Source organism: Protopterus annectens, chromosome 3.part0 (assembly GCF_019279795.1).
Source record: "Protopterus annectens isolate FY-2018-M chromosome 3.part0, PAN1.0, whole genome shotgun sequence".
Classification (NCBI taxonomy): domain Eukaryota; kingdom Metazoa; phylum Chordata; order Ceratodontiformes; family Protopteridae; genus Protopterus; species Protopterus annectens.
In genome coordinates, this window is record NC_056731.1 from 1,769,430,071 (window position 1) to 1,769,451,926 (window position 21,856).

Sequence of the window (21,856 nt, forward strand, 5' to 3'; positions counted from 1 at the left end):
CCAAACATCCATCCCCGTCAATTGTGTAACCCCCCCCACATGTGTCATACACCACCCCTGTATGCGTCTTGTTTGTCTTGTCTGTTAACCTCCCCTTCCTACCTCCCCAGATATACCGACTTCCTGTACCTGACATACCACTCTCACCTGAAAAAAAAAAAAAAAAAAGGGCACTCTGTACCCACAAAAAAATTACACCCCATACATAGCTACCCATTTTGCACACGTCTGCTGGGCATGTAAACTGGCAATTACAATTGGCTGTACAACAAATATTATTGTTGTCCTCACACCTCTCTCAGGTGTGGAAGGTTTCAAATTTCACACCAAATTACAAGCATATGCACAGCTGTTGCTGACGAAGAAATGGGCAGCTATGGGCCTTTCCTACATCCCTCCTGAAAAACCCGAGCTTGTTTTCCTACTGTCCTACCCTCTTTGTGCCCCCTTTTTCACCACTTTCCTATCTCCCCATTTTCTTTTCTTTAAAAGAAAATAGCGCAGGTGTGCGCGAGAATAAGCACTTTTAAGCAGTAGTAGATGGGTGTGCGCTTCTGTGCACTTAGCTAAGCATGTGTGTGCGAAGCTAAGCGGCAGTGCACATGCGTGACCTCTGCGCAAACCAGCGCTAACCCGCTTACAACTGCTTAAAAGTGCCTTAGTCACTCTAAATGACAAGGCCTGTAGTTTTCTCAGCAGCAAAATAAAATACCTCCGTCGGTCTCGAACCCAGGACCTTGGAAACACTAGTCTGCATGACTTACCACTAAGCCATGACTGCTATACAAGAACATTGTGCTGAAAGAAATATATCATAAAATAGTAGGAATTAATGTAAAGGGAATATAGCAAGTCTAGTACACAAAGCATGTCATGTATATTTACTGTCAAATCTAGTGGATTTGTAAAATAGTACTGTGTGCTAAAAAACAGTCATGCTAGTTGGTAGCTACTAGGTAATAATGTCATAGTAGCATTTGGAAAGCCACACACATACTCAGAGCAGGATAAACACTGCCATAGTTGAATAGTTAAGAGATCAGACATAGCAACTGTGACTGAGTTACAGGGATGTCCCTGATGTGAAAACAAATGTCAACTGTGCCCCACTGACACCCTGTCAAATGTACTAACAGTAGGCAGAAATGTGTAACTACACATGCAATGGTAACTAAGACTGACTGAAGGTATGCACCACCTGCACGTCACAAATGGTGTACTAATACATATGCTTGAAATAACCCACAGTCACAACTGCAGAATATCAGAATATGTCATTGGAGTAACCCACTGCTATGTACCATTCCATGAGGCTGATAAAAGATGCACCGGAGAGTATCTGAGGCCTGCTCAGCAGCATGATCAAATACCCCTGTAAGTGTCAAGGCCCACACCATGGCCAGACCACACTGCATGCAGTAACACCCTACCACAACAAACACATAGGGAATTGCTGCCCAAACAGATTTAGCAAGCATTACAAGCTGTGAATGTAAATGGAAAATAGGAAAGCCATAGCAACACATTACAGGAAAGACACCTAGCAGGCATACAAGGAGTGAATGTAAAGGCCAAATATTGAAGCCATAGCAACAGATTGCAAGAGCCACTGCTATATACCAGTTACACCACAATCCCCACAGGAAAGCACACACACCCATATACACAGTATTACTAGTCATAGGTGTCAGTTTACATACACACGGAGAAGAGGACACTGGAGGAAGGAATACTCAGCTTACAGAACAACATGCATTGCAGTGTCTACAACACAGCTTGAAATATGAGAGACATACCAACCCTCACAGAACAGCGTCCACAGCAAACCAGCATGGTCCCCACCCTGATAGTCTGAAAGGGCTATGCCTACCTAACAGACCTTTTTATAGCACAGTCCTGTAATCACAGTGAGAACTGCAATCACTACACAACAGGCTACATGCAATTAGTAAATGCTAGCTAACAATTGGTGCAGAGGCCATCACATGGACATGTGCAGATACCTACAAAAGCATCCTGTACTCCCAGTCCACACATGCAATACTTTCATTGCACCCGCTGGAGGTAGAGAGAGAGAGAGAGAGAAAAAAAAAAAGAAAGAAAGAAAGAAAGAAAAAAAAACTGTAACAACAAAACAAAGAGGCTGACAGCAGGCCAAGTAACTGCAAGCCTACACAAACAGCTGCAACAAACATAAGTAATGTAAAGTACTACTATAATACTCTGCATACTGTGAACCCTCCAGATGTGTTATTGGTCTGTATCTATGTATATGAAGATGTGCATAGGGCCGGGGACATACTGCAACTGTCACTGAAGGCTCCACATACATATGTATGTGACGGTAGCTATGTGCACATAGCAATGTAGGTTGTAGTGCAATGTACAAGTAGGTTGTACAGTAATGGATGTTCAGCAGTACATTACTGTGTGTATACATATGTGGAACAAAAAAGGAATATATATATATATATATATATATATAGCATGTGTATATGTATGTATATTGAGATATGTATGTATATATATATATATATATATATATATATATATATATATATATATATATATATATCATATGCATATGTGTATACATAGATAGAGAGGGATGTAGAAATACATAGACATATATAGTTTCACAGTGTCATAGTATAGTACTAGGCTATCTGCAGACAGTGTATAGAATAGATTTAGAAACTTGCGCCTCTGTATAGTAGTGACACAGTGAAGACCCCCCTATATAATACCATTAGTTTACTGTGCCTCTGTCTAGTAGTGACACAGAGATGAACCCTGCTGTAAACCTATGATCTCCCATCCACTCGTCAAGAATGCACATGAAGAGTGTCAGTGAGGGTCTCTGCCTAACATGAACTGGGATCCTGTTCCACAGTATGGGAAGCCTCTTAATGATGGATCTGTCCCTACAGTATGTCCTATTCATATGTGTGCTGAGGTTTAAATCCATAGCTGTTGTGGTTCTGATGGATTTGGATTGTATGAGGTGGAACATGTTCATCAATACCTGATTGGACATGGCCTACTACATCAGGCACAGATCACCCCTACGTAGGCAGTATGCTATGGAATAGAGCATGAGTTACGTTAGTCTGGCAGCATATGACAGTTGTTGCCGACTCTTGATCCTCCTGGTGATGTACTTATGGAGTCCCCCTAGCTGTTGCAAGTGCCAGGTGAGGTACCTACCAAATGGGGCATAGTACACAGTCATGGGCCTGATAAGGGAGGAGTATAGGGGTACAATGACCCCTTTTGATCTGGATGTGAATCCCTTCATGATAAGGTGGGCAAGGTAGGAAGTCTATCCAACCACTTTGGCAACATGGGTGTCAAATGAGAGGTCAGCATTGATCAGTGTCACCAGGTCTCAGATTACTTTGTCTGTACTCAGTGGGTTACTGTCTCTGTGATAATATGTGGGTATCTTGTCCGTCCAAAAGGGTATGAGTATACATTACGTGGCATGCAGTTTAAGGCCATGACTCCGGCACCAGTTGTTGGTGTCCATGAGGCCTGTCAGTAGGATGTATGTGTCAGCTGGTGTATCGACTATGGCGCCTAGTATGCAGTCATCTTTGAACATTGTCAGCCACTACCCTCCCATGTCTGCTTCCACATCTGAGAGAGATAGGTAAGTCCAGGTAGGCTGTATGGACCGATGTGCCCTCATCAATAGCTCTAGTGACTGATTTGAAAAGGTCAACCAGGTTCATAAGGCAGGATCTGCCCTCTACAAAGCCAAACCGGGTGGGATCAAGTGTCTAAGTCCCCAATGTCTCTGTGTATGAGTTCCATAATGATCCTTTCCGTAGCGTTGCAGACCAGGCTGGTTAAGTTTATGGGGCGGTAGTTACCAGGGTCTGTAGAGGTGCCTCCTGTGTGGAGTGGGACTACTGTTGCTGTATGCCAGTGTCCAGGTACATATGCTGTAGTAAGGCTATGGCTGAATAGCATTTAATGTGCATGTGTAGCTCCTCTTGCAGTTCATGTAGCATGCAACCTGCAATACCGTTGGGTCCCATTGATGCTGTGTTTACAGCTTTGCTGAGGGCGGTTCCCAGCTGGACATCTGAGATGACAGGGAGGTTACAGTCAGCTGGGATAAGTAATTCCTCATGTGTGGATGAGGGAGGGGAGAAATCTGCACTGAACCTGTCTGCCAGAATGTTGGCATTATCTGTGTGTTCAGTGTAGCGTTTGTCACTGTGAACTAACTGTGAACACAACTGAGGGTTCCCACCCAGGTGTGTAGCATAGCAGAAGAAGGCCTTGTGGTTATCTGTAGTGTCCATAGTGATGTCCCTCTCATTGTTGGCCTTGCATGTTTGTACGACAAAACGTATCTTTCTACTACTGCTGATCAGAGATGCCATAGCTCTATGGAATTATGCTCTGTGCAGTAGCTACCTTCTGTTGTTATACAATTTGTTCAATGCTGGGGTCCACCAGACAGGACGCCTGCCCTTGGTGGAGAGGGTCATGGTTTCATTTGTGATTGCATGATCCATGCATTCTTGGAGATGTCCGTAGAAAGCATATGTGAAGGTGTCTGCATTGTGGGAAGTGGTTTACACTGGCTCAGTGGGCATTAAGGATACCAACTCAGTTATAAGAAGTGTAAAGTTGGCATGTGAGAGGTTTCCCACTGTAGTCTTTTGTGTTGTGGGGGAGGTGGGATATGTATATCCAGGGGGATTAGTCTGTGGTCAGATGTGACTAGTGAGGGGTATACTTCCGGTGTGTAGCACATTGTCCCCATGTTTGTGATGATCAGGTCTAGTATATTATCTCCTATTGTGGGAGAGGTGACTAGCTGTTCCATTGCATTTGACTTAGTGAATTCCGGAAACCTTTGGGCTAGGGTGTTTGGGGTAGAATAATGCACCCAGTGTATGTTAGGGTAGTTGAAGTATCCCAATATGATGGTGTGTGGTGGGACATTGATATCCTCCAATGTCTTCAGGAAGGCTGACTGTGGTTCCTGAGATTGGGAGGGTGGTCTGTAACATGCTACCAGTTGTATAGCAGGTTTACCTACGGTTATCTGCATCTGGATGGTCTGTGATGCTTCATGTGTTGCCACTAACCTGGAGGTGTGTGTGTCCTTCATGAATATGGACACACCCCCTCCCTTTTTGTTTTGTCCCGAGTCCTGGGGCCAAAAAGCATGATACGGGGTATAGCCTGGTATCACTGGTGTGCTCTCAGGAGCCTTGAACCAGGTTCTCACTTACTGCACAGACATCGAGATTGGTAGAATATGTACATACAGATATATGTCATACACACATACATATATAGATATCTGTAGAGACATATACATATACAGATAGATCTGACTGACAACAGATATGTCTGTATACGACTATCTCTCTCTCTCTGTCCCACCCCTTCACACTCTCACTCTCCCTGTGTCTCTCTCTCACTCTCTCCCTCTCTCTCCCCACATCTATACTACATCTATATATACATATTTTATATACATATATACAAACATATATATATCTATATACTATACATATATTTATATATATATATATATATATATATATATATATATATATATATATATATATATATATAGACTGTGTGAGGCACATGTGTGCAGATGTCTTGCAACAGGTGCCTGGTGTCAAAGGCATGGCGTGAACACCAGTGTGGATACTGGAGTACCATACCCCATTCAAAAACACTGACACCAGTAACCATCACATATGTACATGCCTGCCCACCACTGCATGTGTCAGGGGGGAACAGGGGCAACAAGTGTACAATAGGCTCCACATTGATATACACAGTGGCACACTAGTCCTGTAATACCTCTACATGGAATGTGTCAGCGGACATGGTGTGTCAGCTATGGACATGTAGGTCACTGTACCCCTCCACACCCCACAATGTCCTACATGGTATGTACCTCCCATGACAGCTACAGATATGGAAAAGGACACAGACATATGCAAGTAACTGTATCAATGCACTCAAACACCACAGAGCGCACACAGACTACCTACATAGAGGTTACCACTACTGGATATACATAGTTCGGTCACACCCATGACAGTTGTCTAACAACCATGGTAACACCCCCAACATCCACAACACAAATTACCTATGTCTGTCGTCCTTGTCACTGTAGTATAGAGCACATGGTGGAGGTACAGGACCCTACCCACAGATATGACATACCCTGTAGTAGACCACACAGAATTAAGAAGCAAGGCTCCCCATGAGTATATGTCAGACATACCCCTACTGAATGTTATGCAGATAGGTAATATGCCATATGAGTCACCCTGTGTAACTGTTTGTAAGGAGCAGGTACGATCATAACACATGTGTCACAAGGGGCAGGGTAGCATAACAGTATACTGCTGTAGGCCCAGGGCCAAAAGCACACTACCTATCTAAGACACAATGCACACCCATGAACACATTGCAAACGGAATATGTGAGGTGGAATGAGTGTGCTAGTGACTGGGTGCATGTTGTGTACTGGTGTGATTGCTCACCATGACTGTCTGTCTGTCATGGTAGTGTGTGTCCTTGGTGTGATTCCAGAGACAGGTGTGTGAGGTATTGCGATCAACACATACTACATTGCCATATGTTGTGCTGTGTTACCCTGTATGTCACTGTGGTGTAGGTAGGGTTATGGCAAGTAAGAGTAGTGTGCATTACCAGTGAAATATGTAACATGCATTGTGTGCAGTGCATGGGCTGATAATGTTCCCCATTCAGTACCTTGATACAAACCCCCAGTGTGAGGTTGTGTATTGTACCTGAAACAGTGTGCTGACTGCTGCAGTATACTAATCTGTCATATGGAGTGTGCCAGGTACTGTTGCACAGTTGTCGGATGAGCACTGATATCTGGTTATTTACATGTGTATCCCCCAATAGACAGACAGATGCTATATATGGTGCTTAAGTTATATCACTGCAGTTGAGTATTATGTGTATTATGTGTGCCATAGTTTGCTGACAGATATTGCTGACATATTTTCCTTCTCCTTTTCAGGGCTATGGTTCACCAGCGGAACCCTGTCTACTCCACTGCAGAGGAGGAGGAGATACACCAGAGCCTGGTGTGGGATTTTGCTGTACTCTTTTCCCGCACCAGTCAGAACCAGCAGGAGAGGGCTGCACTGTGGCAGGACCTGGTCTGTCGGGTAAATGACATAGGCACACATAACCGGACATATGAGCAGGTACACCATCACTGCAGTGATTTAATTAGAAATGTCCGTCAGCATGCGTCAGATATCCACAGGCAGCAGCTTGCCACAGGTGGTGGGGTGGCTAGACATCCCCCCCTCACCAGACTGGAGGGACTACTCCTAAGTGTTGTGGCTCCAGCACAACAGCAACAGCAGCAGCATACATGTGTAATGATGGAGGCTGGAGCCACACAGCAGCAGGACACAGAGCGTGCAGGTAACATGCCATGTGTATAGTTAACCATTCTGTACACTGTTAGGTTATGCATGTGTGAGGTGTGTCCTCATTTTGTAGCTGTAATCTTGGTAATTATTGTGCAATAGTGATGTCCTCAATATCTGCAGTACACCTGTGGAAGCTAACTGTAGCACTACTGAACTGTATCATGCCCACAATATCAATGGCACAGTTGTGCCCACTGACGATAAATGTCTCTTTTCTGCAGGTCCCTCTGGTGTACCAGCAAGGCAGCCTATCCATGCTGGTGAGTGTGCAATACCATTACCTTAAATACTCTGTATACTAATAGTAATAATAGGATGATGCAGTAGTGCTATGTGTTTGATTGCAGGTGTGTTTGTGTCTGTGGGTTGATATCTCATATACTGAGGTGTGTGCATGCGTGCATGTGTGCATGTGTGCATGTACCCATGTGTGCATGAGTGCATGTGTGCATGTGTGCATATGTGCATGTGCCCATGTATGCATGTGTGCATGTGCCCATGTCCCCATGGGTGCATGTGCCCATGTGTGCATGTGTGCATGTGTGCATGCGCCCATGTGCGCATGTGTGCATGTGTGCATCAGTGGTGACATTGTGTACACATTGTAAACTGTGTTACCTGTGTTACTCCCACAGGTTCTGGTGCTGCTCTGGTGTCGTGCAGCAGGGAACCTGAATCAGCTGCTGTGGATAGTGATAATGATGATACCTGTGTAATGGCACAGGTAGGTGTGCCAGGGTCCATCATTGGTCAGCCAATTGACACTACACAGCTGTCAACCCCATCAATGCGCACAGTCATCCTGCCAATAAATCCTTTGTCACCAATGTCCCTAGGTGATGGACAGGATACAGTGGGCATTGACCAGGGTAATGTGGTACCGGTGGCACATGCATCCCCACACAGCAGCCATGGCCAGGGTCCTGACACGGTACCACACAGGCAGACGTCCATGGGTTCTCGTGAGATCATCCATGGGCGTACTGCTCCTGTTAGACGTGCCCACAGAGGTCTTTCAACCACAGCCATGTTTTGGGTTGTAATGCAGGCACAGTCACGTATGGAACAGTACACCAGACAGGGTCTGAGGGAGCTGAGAGCATGTCGCAGAGCCATGAGTGACAGTATGCGTGATGTTGCGGCTGCCATCCGCAACTTCACCGAGGTCGTTAACAGACGTTGGGGGGGCATTAGATCTGTTCCACAACTACATGTCCATGAGCCAGGACAATGGTGGACGGTTGAGGCGTCAACGTGGCCGTATGCCAGCAACAGCAGCAGCTGGCAGCCGTCGCGGACAACAGGCCCGTGGCCACTCCAATAGTGCCAGCAGCAGCCCCAGCAATGCTGGGTCTGTGCTGTCATCAGACCGCCCCAGGAGACCATGTGCATGTGGCGCTGGATAGTCCCAACAGGGACCTGTCTCCAGTCACCAACCACCTGCTTCTGATGACAGTACCCAGTCTGGCTTAGTACCTGATACGGTCCGTAGCACCCCTGCCAGGCACAGGTACCGTGCCCGTGGCCACAGACAGTGATTTGTATGACCTGGCAGGTACAGTCTGTGGCTGTCCACAAACACCTGTATATGGCAGCCATGAGGTGGGACTGTGTGCATTCATACACACATGCAAAGTGATAACACCTAGGGCTACCGCATACACGCACACACTACATCAACATTTCCCCATCTTGTACTGCTGTCCCTCACCAACACACACACACAGACATGTCAATTGGTTGTATCAATAGCAGACTCAGGCATACCAGGTACACACCCTGTGCATATGATGAAACTGTGCCACCTCCTGCAATCTGTAAAATTGGTGCAGGAACAGGTTAACATGGTGCTGATGCACAGGGAGTGTACATAGACATATTGTAATAGTATGATGTTGACAACAGTACAGTGTAATGATAGCACTGTGGGTATATACCAGCATGCCTGATGCAGTTACAGTATGAATGTCAATGTATTGTTTTGTACACCCATAGTAATTACCACAGTGTTCTGTCTGCACATCTTTGCATACTGGTGGTGAGGCTGTGAAGGGATGGCCACCTACATAGGTAGCACAGGGGATACAACAATGTACATATTGATACTCAATGGCCATGTCAACTGCGAGTTGCATGCTGTCCACATACGACTCTGCAATGCAGATGTTTCAGGATGTTGATATCTGTGCAGTACTACACAACAGGTTCAAGGCTCACAAGAGCACACTAGCACTACAAGGTCACACCTCATACCATGCATGACAGCACCAAAACGCAGAACTAACTATGACAGGAGGGAGAGTGTCCATACATGTCAAGGATACTGTGGTGCCAGGACAGGTAGCATACAATCATACTAAGTCTGGAACTACTGAGTGACGGCTCAGTGTCTGTTATTTGACATGTGTATTATTACAGGTATGAGCACTTGGGTATCAGGCCAGTTATTCAACATTACGAAGGTACGTGGTCTATACACTTGTGTGGGGTGCGACTGGACCCAGCCCGTCTGACCTGTGAATGTCTGGGTACTGGCTTATAGTGCCTGCATATATGCACTGTTACCTACTGGAAGTCATACACCTTGTTTGTTGTAGCATAGTCTACATACAGGCCTGCTGACTGTAGCTTTGTTTGTATGCGTGTTTGCCTGTTATGTTCCTGAAACACTGATTCCACCTGCAGTGCAGATATACAGTGCCTCTGTAGATCCCTAGTGACATCTGTATGGCTTACTGTACTGATGTTCATGTGTCACTTGACAGAACGTCACTGTTTGTCCTGTTTGCATGTAGATTGTCTGTAACACATTACATATGATTTACCTCACATTTGCTCAAGACAGCATTCATACATGCCAGTACTAACAAATCAGGAACACTACACCCTCATATAGTCACCTTGAGTACCTTGTTCCCCATTGGCCCTATGTGTCGTTACTTAGTATGGGAGTCACAATGCTATGGTAGCATGTGCAAAGGTCACCTGTCGATGTACTCTCAGGTCCAGTTGGTGAATCTGTGAGTCATGTGGCAATGTAATAGTGGCCTCATGTACACAGACAACCCTCTCCCCTTCCCATACACGTACAAGACATGTGAGAGATGCAACCACATAGCCAAACTGGGGGCTAAGCTCTGTTAACACAGCACTGGCATTCCCTGTCAGGTGGAGTGGGATACTACAGTGAATACAGTACTAGTCTCCCATAGACCTTCCACGACCGCAATCCAAACACAGACACACACACAGGTACATTATTGGGCTCTCAGAATAGCATCCTGCCTGAGCAGTTGACACCTGCAAAGCAGACACACAAGCAAACGTTAAGCCAGAGCAGAACACATGCAACACATAGATCACAAAGCCTGTGTGCCAAACAGTCACAGGCCATACGGCTTGACAACACACCTGCTACAGTTGTATGAGGTACCTCTATCATCACGTACACTAAGGTCCTGCTCCCAGGCTGAACAAGGTGATGGTCATGCTGAGCTGCCCGTCGGGCACTATGATCCACCACATAACACAAGCATACCAGCCACTCCAAGGCGTGTAGAAGTATGACTCAGTCATTGTCTGTGCCATTGTGTATGACCTCTGACATACCTCCCTGGACTACATGTTAGGGGACATAGAGGGGCTCTCTGAGCTTGTGACACAGGCTGGTATGACCCTGGCCTTGAGTAGCATCTCACCCTCACCAAGAATGCTGCCACAATATGTATACAGGATCATCGGTTTCTGCAATTAACGTATCTTTCAGTGACATTCAAAGGGGATCCAATGCCTGTCAGTGTGGGATTACATGCTGGGTAAGCCACATTGCTTTGCTTGGGACAGCTTGCACCTGTCACCCATGAGCCGTTGTATATTGGCAGAGGCTTTTGCTACACACATAGTGCCTTTGTATGCAAGGCTGACATTACATAGCCACCTACACAGGTATCACAAAGGATAGGACACTAATAGCAATGCTACTCAACAGCAGCAGTGTAAACCTCAAGATGCATGCAGTGGAAACTGTCCTTAACATGGGGTACAGCAATATCCGTGCAGTAACAGACTCCTGGTACAAGGGTCCTAGGTGCACACCATCAGTGCCAGGTCATTCCTGATACCATGCTTGTCATCCCCTACACATGCACCAAACCAGAACAGGGGGGATGTATCCAAAGGCACCTGAGATACACACACCCCCAGGTTGGTGGCACTGCACAAAGCATCAGAGCCTCTCCATGTGCAACACACAGTGGGTTAGACTGCCTTCAGGTTCATAGCCTGGCACACACCACACTCCCATACCCAGGAAACCCACTTGGCCTTCCTGACAACACTGGGAATATGACGGTCTCTACACACACCATTATATGGTTGTACTGCGACTACCCAAACATCCAGTCTGAGCATTATTCTAGCTGCAAGACCCTATCTGAAGGGTTCTTATCATTCATTCCCTGCATTGCTATGGAACAACTTGTTACCACTCCCACAAGTGGTGACAACATGCTGCAATTGTTCATCACCAACATGTGGACTATATGTTCCAGAACAATCATGTATCCCTCGCTGGTGGGATGACACCATCTACAACCCACACTGTATAGTCACATACCACATGCAGCCCCTGCACAGAACACCACAGTCATACAGTTGTCTGATGCATATTCCGTGTATTCACATGAGGCAGGCTTCGGACATGGGATCTCTTGCAGTTCACAGGTACATATGTGTAGGTGACACACACATACATCATGTGTGCATTGACATCACTGATATAATGTATGTCGTGCAATATTGGGAACAACACCCCACACACATGGACAAACTGTGTGACAAAAATACACATGGCATTTGTAGGATACAAGCCCCTACCTAACTATATTAGATCACTTGTGAGAGTTGCAGTAGCAGAGTGTGTTATTTGCGTTACTGGGAGGATTGCTTTCACCTGCTGTACTTATAGGGTGCTGACATCATCAGTGTTTAGATAGAGGGATATGCAGCATGTGTTGTGTAGTAATAGCTGCCAAAATTGACATTTGTCATACACATGGAATTGCACACAATACTCCTCCCCACACATTCACTGGGAACTTGCAAGATTCAAACTCCTACCTAACTATGTTATGACACTTGTGAGAGACGCATTAGCGGAGCATGCTATTTGCATTACTGAAGGGATTGTTTTCTCCTGCTGTACTTATAGGGTGCTGACATCATCAGCATTTAGACAGTGGAATTTGCAGCATGTGTTGTGTAGTAATAGTTGCCAAAAGGGAAATTTCTCATACACATGGAATTGCACACACACTACACCCTCACACACACTGGGCAATTGCAGGAGTCAAACCCCAACCTAACTATGTTATGACACTGGTGAAAGACGCATTAGCAGAGCATGCTATTTGCATTACTAGAGGGAGTGCTTTCTCCTGCCGTACTTATAGGGTGCTGACATCATCAGCGTTTAGACAGTGGAATATACAGCATGTGTTGTGTAGTAATAGTTGCCAAAAGGGACATTTGTCATATACATGGAATTGCACACACTACTCCCCCACACACATTCAGCACTTGCAGGATTCAAACCCCTACCAAACTATGTTATGACATTTGTTAGAGACGCAGTAGCAGAGCACGCTATTCACATTACTGGGTATAATGTTTGCTCCTGACATATGTATAGTGTGCTGACATCATTATGGATGAAGAGGTATGTACATCTGTGACTATCCATCAGTACAGGGGAGAGCATATCTATGCATTAACTTTGCACAGGCACAGTGGCCTACTGTACTGTGGAGGCAGACGCCAAATACACTGTGGATAGCCTTCTGTATTCCCTAGGGACAACAGTCAAGTATTGCACTCTACGGCCATATGTTTACCTGTCAGATGCAAGTATCTGTTGCTCATATACTGTTTGTGGGTCTTTATTGCCATAGCCTTCCCTATCTCTGTAAACAACATGTGTACTGTGGGAGATGTTTGCATATGAGTGGGATCCAGTACTTTACTTATGTATCTGTTGTAACTTCACTGTGTGTACTGGGCAGATGTCTGCATTGTGGGAGGCTCCTGTATTAACACATAGAAATGCCAGATATGTGTGTGCAACTGCTGAACTGTGACATGGCCTAAGTGTGTGAGCATGCCCAGTTTGTATGGCTTCTTGACTGCCACTTCTCATTTATCTAAGTGTGCGAGCATGCCCAGTGTGACCTTTCCTTATGTTGGGATCTGTGGACCACCACATTTCTGTTTGTGTGTGGACACCATCTATATATCACATGTACAGTTGAGTGTTGGACATCAGGTTGTCTTCTTACTGCCCAACTGCTTTGTGTCTGAACCTAACAGGCATTATGCTGTGCCTGCAGGGTCGCCATGGGATAGTTTGCATACAGTTGTCATCATCCTTTCCTGCTGACCAAACAGTTGTATTGTTGTATAGTGTACTGGTGCAGAACTTTCACTGTGGTGGACAGTATAATCGGTTTCAGTCCTATCACTCCTTGTAATATTTATAGTTAGCACACCAGACTGGTTGATGGCCAGTTGTGCAGATATGACCATGTTGCATTTTGTTCAGATATGGACAGCATAGTACATGATTGTCCGACATTGTTAATGTATTCCACAACTTGTGTGGACAGTGACAAACAATGGCCATGTGCCCTAGTCCATTTGTAATGCTAGTCAGAGAGTGTTTGTCCTTCAACACACATTTACTGGTGTTTGCCATGACATATGTCACGGTTAGTGTGCTGTGCCTCTGTCTACCCGTGACATACAGGTGTTATCCAGGGTACACCTACCATCTCCCATCCAGTCATCATGATTCCTCTGGATGACAGTCACTGAGGGACTCCCTGGATATCCTGTAGTGGGAGTTTAGTCGTGGGTGGAGTGAGCTTCTGGGTCATGGACCAATTGGACAGCATGTCCTGTTTATGTCTGTGCTGGGGTTCAGGCCTGTCAGCTGCATAGGTCACCAGCATTCAGTGTTTACATGGTGCCAAATGTCCATTGATACCAGGTTGGTCATGGCTCTATACATCAGGCACAGTTCACCTCCAGCCAGGCAGTATGGCACTGTGTGGAGCTGCAGTTTCTTTACTCAGGTGACATATGACATCTGTTACAGCTCTGCAATCCTCCTGGTGGGGTATTTGTGTGGTCTTTCCAGTTGCTGCAGGTGTCTACTACGGTACATCCCTGAAGGGCCATTGTACACAATTGTGAGGCTGCTGATGGATGACTGGAGAGGCACATTGACCTACCCTAACCAAGCTGTGCTTACCTTCATGATTAGGTGGGTATATGGTATGTTTCTGTAACCACTACAGACACATGGTTGTCACATGCAGGATATCTATCACCTTGTGTCCCCAGGTCTCTTATTGCTCCTGATGTACTTACTGGGTTAACACCTATGTGGTAATTTCTGGCCATGTACTGTGTTTCCACAGGGGTTGACTATACACTATTCTGCATTTAGCTTGTTGACATGGCTGTGGCACCACTTGTGTGTTTCTATGTGTGCCTTTTGTAGGTTGCTTGTGTCAGCTGGAGGGTCCGATATGGTGGCCAGTTTGTAGTCCTCTGCAAACCTGTTCAGACAGAGTCTGTCCATGTTGGCCTGTACCTATGTGACATATATAGCATACAAGAGAGGTCCCAGGACCATGCCTTGTGGGATGCCAGTTGTACCTGGTTTGCAGTCTGCCATGGCTACAGCATGTCTGCCAGGACAGTTCTGTCCTTGAGCTGGTTTGCAACCCATCTACTTGCATAGGGGTTTATAGTTAGGCTGGTGAGCTTATCTGTACCACCAACTAGGGTATTGTATGGAAGGTCCAGATAGGCTGTGCGATCAACATTCCCCACATCAATGGGTTTGGTGCACGTTTTACATGAGTCAGACATGTGTAAGGGGCAGGATCTGCCCTATGACAGCCACATTGGGTAGGGTCCAATGTCTGTAGGTACCCAATCTCGTTATACATGGGATCCATGATCATCCACTCCATTACTTTGCCAACCTAGATAGTCGGGGTTGAGGGGTGATAGTTTGCAGTATCCATTCAGGCACCCCCTTTGTGGTGTGGGACCACTGTTGCTGTACACTGTTCTTTGGGTACATATCCTGTGGTAGGACTGATAGTGCGCAGTAATGCTATTTGCTGTTCCATTCTTCTTACAGTACTTGTTGGACACAACCCAGGACACCATCTGGTACCATTGATGCTGTGTGCTGTGCTTTGTGGATGCTGGCTGTTACCTCAGCATCTGCAATGTCAGGGGGCCAGCACTCTCCTGGGATAGATATTTGGCAGTTAGGTGCTGGTGGGGAGGTTGGAAGGAATCTGTTTGGTAGGCTGTTGGCAATGTGTGTGGGTTTGGTGTATTGTTTGTGATATTAGAGTGCTGTAGAGCATATCTGTGGATTATCACCATGGTTCCTACCATCAGGTAGGACAGCTGTGTGATAATCCTTTGTGTCCTGCACAATTTGTATCATCATAGGTTCATAGCTTCATGCTAGGCTATCTGTCCTGGCCTTGTTTGAGCATGGACAGACTGTGTGTGGGTCTCAACACCCCTTGCAATGTGCATATTATGCCCACGTAGGGTTTACTTTCCTAGATGTGACACAGGGATGGCCCCCAGTGTACACCTACTATCTCCCATGCACTTCACCGGATTTCTCTTGTTGAGTTTGTGTGTGGAGCTCAGCCTATCATGGACTTGGATTCTGTTCCAGAGTGTCAGTAGCCTCTGGGTTATGGATCTGTCCCTCCAGCACATCCTATTAATCTATGTGTGGAGGTTCAGATATCTCACTGTGGTGTGTCTGCTGGATTTGGGGTTTCTGCAGTGGAGCATGTCCATTCATTATGGATTGGACATGGCCTTGTACATCAGGCATGCATCACCTCTGACTGTGCAGTATGCTTCTGAATTGGGCTGTGGTTTCTTCAGCCAGGCTGCAGATGTCCAATGTTTGGACCCTTTATCCTGTTGGTGGGGTACATTTGGGGTCTTTCTGACTGCTGCATGTGTAAGGTAAGGTACATCCGAACTGGGGCATTGTTGTCACGTATGGGCCTGATAAGGGAAGAGTATGGGGGCACAGTGACCTCTGTAGCTCTACATGTGCATCCTTTCATATTAAGGTGGGCAATATAGCAGGTCTTCCTGGCCACCTTGGCAATGTGAGTGTCACATGGCAGGTTACCGTCCACTTGTGCCCCTAGGTCCATGATTACTTCTTCCATACATAATGGATTGCCACCTATGTCATACTTTGTGTGTGCCTTGTTTGGCATTTATTGAGACATTCATACTCTGAAGTGTCTTCAGGAAGGCTGGCTGGGGTACCTGGGTTTGTGTGTGTGGTCTGTAGCAGGCTTCAAACAGGTACACAGTTTGAGACAGTGTTACTTGCCCATGGATAGCCCATGCTGCTTCTTGCTGTGGTACCAACATGGGGGTGTGGTTATTCTTGATAATTACTGGTAGCCACACTCCTATTGTCATGTGTTCCATGTTTTGGAGCTGTAGAGCATGGTATGAGGCATAACCTGGTAGTATTAGGGTGCTCTTCTGGGCCTTGCCCAGGTTTCTGTTACAGAACACATATTACCATTCTCCATGCTGTGGTGTGTTTAGTCTGCATGCACCTTGCAGGTTAGACTTCTGACGTTGGGTAGCATTACATCCAGGTTATTATCCCTTGTGCTACCTATGGTGGTGGGTTTGTGTTTCTAGACTTACCTATTCCAGGCACAGTGGGGGTGACAACAGCCTTTGCCAGTATCTACACAGCCAGGTGTGCTGGGTGCGTGCCATCCCTAGCAGGTGGGGCATCATGTCTTGCTCGGCATGTCAGCCCAGGCTGTCAGCCATGTGTTCCCCCTTGCTAACAGCAATACCTCAGCCAATTATTGTACTTGATCTTGTTGTCTTCATAGTGTGGCATCATGCTTGGTGAGGGTGAGATGTTAGGTTGGGTCTTCATGTTTGCATATACTAGATGGTGTTACATTGCTTAACACATGGCAATCATGCCTCAGGTGGTGCTGCAGGGCTGCCTCTGTCGGATGCACATACTACACTCCCTGTACATGTTTGAGAGCAGGTTGTGTCATGTTAGGCATCCCTGTTACTATATGAGTGAGTCAGAGAGGGGTATCATTCCCAGGGTTCCTACTGAGCCAGTGTATGTGCTATGCATTGCCTCTTTGCCAAGGCCAGGGCATACTGGGCACGCCTCCTTCTGCCTACTGGGGCAGGCTCAGGTTGTTCCTCCTCCGAGTCACACTCTGCCTGTGATGGCCTTGGCAATGGTGGTGGGCTGTTTGTCCCGGCCCTATGCTGGTCCTGCTGCAGCTGTTTTCAAAGGATCATATTATGTAGCATAGCACATACCATGACAATTTGGGTACATGTAGTTGGTGAGTACTGCAAGGCTCCACCAGATGTGTCCAGGCACCGGAACCATGACTTGAGCAGCCCAAACATATGCTCTATTACATTACGTGTTTGTGCATGTGCCTCATTATGGCGTTCCTGTTCAGGTGTGTGTGCATTTCTGATGGGTGTCATCAGCCGCGGCTCCAGTGCATAATCTGCATCCCCCACTAGGTGACCATGTGGGATGTCCCCATTGACAAATGTCTGGTACAGCTGCGTCAAATGCCAGATATGGGAATCATGGTAGCTCCCAGGGCAGCCAGCACACACATTCATTATTATGCCCTGGGCATCACACATGACCTGGCAGTTGATGGAGGGGAAGCCCTTGCGGTTAATGTAGGCCCTACCCCGCTCACCGGCTGGTGCTTTGATGCGTATGTGCGTGCAGTCTATTGCACCCACTACCTCAGGGTATTCCGTTATTTGCTGGAAGAGACGCATATTGCTGGCCAATACCTCTCGGGCATTGGGGAAATATACATGCTCACCAACATGTGCTGACATGGCATCCAGGAACTGGTGCAGTACCCTGGAGGCTGATGCCTGTGATATCCCCATCATATCACCAGTTGGTCAGTGGAAGGTACCTGTTGCTAGTATTCTTAGGCCAACACATACCTTGGTTTCTGGGTTCTCCTCTGTTGGTTCTGTGTGTGAGGCGCGGCCTGCACAGCTCAACGATTTGCTGCAGGAGGTCTCTGTCCACTCTATAGCGCTCCACTATCTCCAGCTCATGTAACCCCTGGTAGGTGACCCTGGGCCTGAAAACTCTTCTCCGTCTCCTCACTGTGGGTTGTCTGGCAGCATTTCCATTGTCACCACCCTCAGCAAGTCTCCTATGTCTCCTTATGACAGCTATGGCAGCCCCTAGCATGTTTGGTCTGAGTGCAGCTTTTTCAGTTTTCACTTCTACTAGCTTACTCCTGTCTTGCAGTGTCTCTTGAGAGAAACATACTGCAATGCTGTTTGCAGTGTTTTAAGTGCTGGGCTTGTATTCTGCCTGTGTAATTGCCTGCTTCTAATTGTTTTCACCTGCTACTTCTACATGTATTCCCTGCTAGTTTCCTACTATTTCTTCTGCTTCCTTTTTCCTCTTTATTTCCTCAGGGGGGAGCAGCGCGCATACCAGTGAAAACACGCTCACAGTGGCTACCACGCATGCACACATGCTTACACGGACTAGAATCTGTTTATTCGGGTTAAAACGTGCGCACACCAGCACAAACAGGTTTACGGATCTTTAAACAGGCTCCTACATGCTTACTCTGCCTTACACGCACGCACTCTGTCTTACTTGCGGCTCCCAGCACGCACATGCACGCATGCATGCACAGCAAGAAACTTTGGTGTTGGCCACAGTGTACACCTTCCATTTCTTGACTTTCCCATGCTTATCTGTTGACACTCCTCTTTTTATGCTGTGTGATTGACATCTTTCACATACCACTTTGCTCTAATGAGCTTGGATTCTTCCTGACATTCCCCCTTGTGATGTCACCTATCTCCTACTCTGTTACTCCCCCTTATCTAACTCTTACACTACACAGAATGTGCTCATATGCTATGTGACAGTGTGATTCACTATCCTACCACTCATTTACATAGGATTGCCTACTAATGCTTAGTTACATGTCTTACACTCAGCTTCCCCCCTTAGCAACCACTAGACGGTGGCCATGTTGTTTTTGGTCTGCTAGTCCCTGCATTGCAAATCCATGCATTACATAAAACCCACATTTGTGGGTTTCAAACCTTTATTTTTCTGTTTTATATAGTGCAGCTCATTTGCGCGGGGCTGCGCTGCATTTAAACATCGCCGATCTCCGAAAAAAAAAATTATTTTATTTCATGTTTGCATCGGGTTAACATGCCAATGGCCACATATTTGGCCATTGGCATGCTGACTGCAACATTTGCACACTTTATTTGGAGCTGTCATGGCTCCGTTGTGTTATTTGCAGTAACGTACTCAGTTGTCAACTGAGTACATTTCTGCACCTAACACGACTCTTACACGGGCTGGTTTCAGCTTCATGGATCACTAATCTACCTCATTTGCATGCCTTTAGGGCTGCAAGTGGGGTGATTAGCATATCCACGTCCTGCCCGTGTAAGAGTCATTTTAGCTGTCTCTTACACGGGATTTCGGGCTGTTCCTGGATCGCGATGGCTGCATGGAGTCTTACACAACTCTTAGACTCCGTGCAAGCCATCGTGAGTACTGCCCATTGTATTCATCAGACTTGTATTATTCAAAGATGCTGTGATTTAGGTATTTTCAACTTCAGGATTTTGGTCTCACTATTTATAAATACAATGAACAGTGCTTTAGTCTACTGTCAGGATCTCCATTCATTCATTCATTCATTCATTCATTCATTCATTCATTCATTCATTCATTCACTTATACATTAATTCATTCACTCACTTATTCATTATATGAAAAATACCAAAAGAAATCCTTCTACAAGTGTAACATTACACAACAGGAAAAATGAAGACTGAGGGAATCAGATTCACTATAACATACAATGAACCTGTTATCAGGTTCCAGTCTTTGATGTCTTTGCTTTGCTTTGATTTGTCATTTCTTATATATCTATATATATATACACACACACACACACACACACACACACACACACACACACACACACACACACACACACACACACAAACTAAATCTCAGATATCAAAATCTCTGCATTTAAAATACTGAAGCTAAAATATCTACACCTCAAAATACTGAAAACTCAAAATACTGAAACTGAAAATATCGAAAGAAACTCAGGACACCAACAATAACTTTATTGCAGCACAACTACATACAGAAACATATAAAAGGCAAAGCATATTAGTCTTCTCTAACTATAAGCAGGGGGAACAAGCCCCCCTTCACCCCCACACTTCCTGCTTCTTAAATATATCAACTCCGAGATTGCTCTATACAGCAGAAAATGGCAAACATACCATTACCTGCTTCATGACTGCCTGTTGTAACCTTAGTCATGTTCACTTCTAGTTTGCTATACAACAACACAACTCATCTTAGTGTAGTGAAGTGTGATCTTGGAGTTGATATATTTAAGTAGCAGGGGGTGTGGGTGGTGCAGTTCCCCACATAGGTGGTGTAGGGGGGCTTGCCCCCCTGCCTATACTTGGAGAAGAGTAATATGTTTCTTTATGTAGTTATGCTGCACTATGGTTATTGTTGGTGTCCTGTGTTTCTTTCGATATTTTCAGTTTCAGTATTTTGAGTTTTCAGTATTTTGAACTTTAGAGATTTTGGTTTCAGTATTTTGAATTTAGAGATTTTGAGATTCGAGATTCAGAAGTGGACCCATATATATATATATATATATATATATATATATATATATATATATATATATATATATATATATATATATATTGCTAAATGAATATTATACTATTTCAGCTTGCTCTGGCTGGCTAAAAGACAAGGGCTTTTCAGTTTGTAACTTAAAATAACTAGTCATAAAAGTAGATCACCTATGGGTTGAATTTTTTATCTGATCTTATAACAGGAAATGAATAAGAAGCATTCATCATTTGTGAGTCAGGTAAGTTATTCATATGCACAATGCACATCTCAACTTTGATGAGTTTCACAGGTGTCACAAACCACAAGAGATGTGTCTTTAGGTCATATCCTTAAGTATGCAGTAATCACTTACTTAACTAGCTCCCCATTAGATATTCTATTCTTGTAATACATGAAAGCTTTGTTATGCATATTATTATATGGTTAATTAGTCATGTACAAGCTGGTAATTTTGTGATTTGTCTGATGATCTATGCCCTTAACAATTCTGCCACAAGCAGCTGGAAGTGCTCTTTCTTTCTGTAACAAGCCACTTCAATGACAGGTGCTCAGTGTAGGT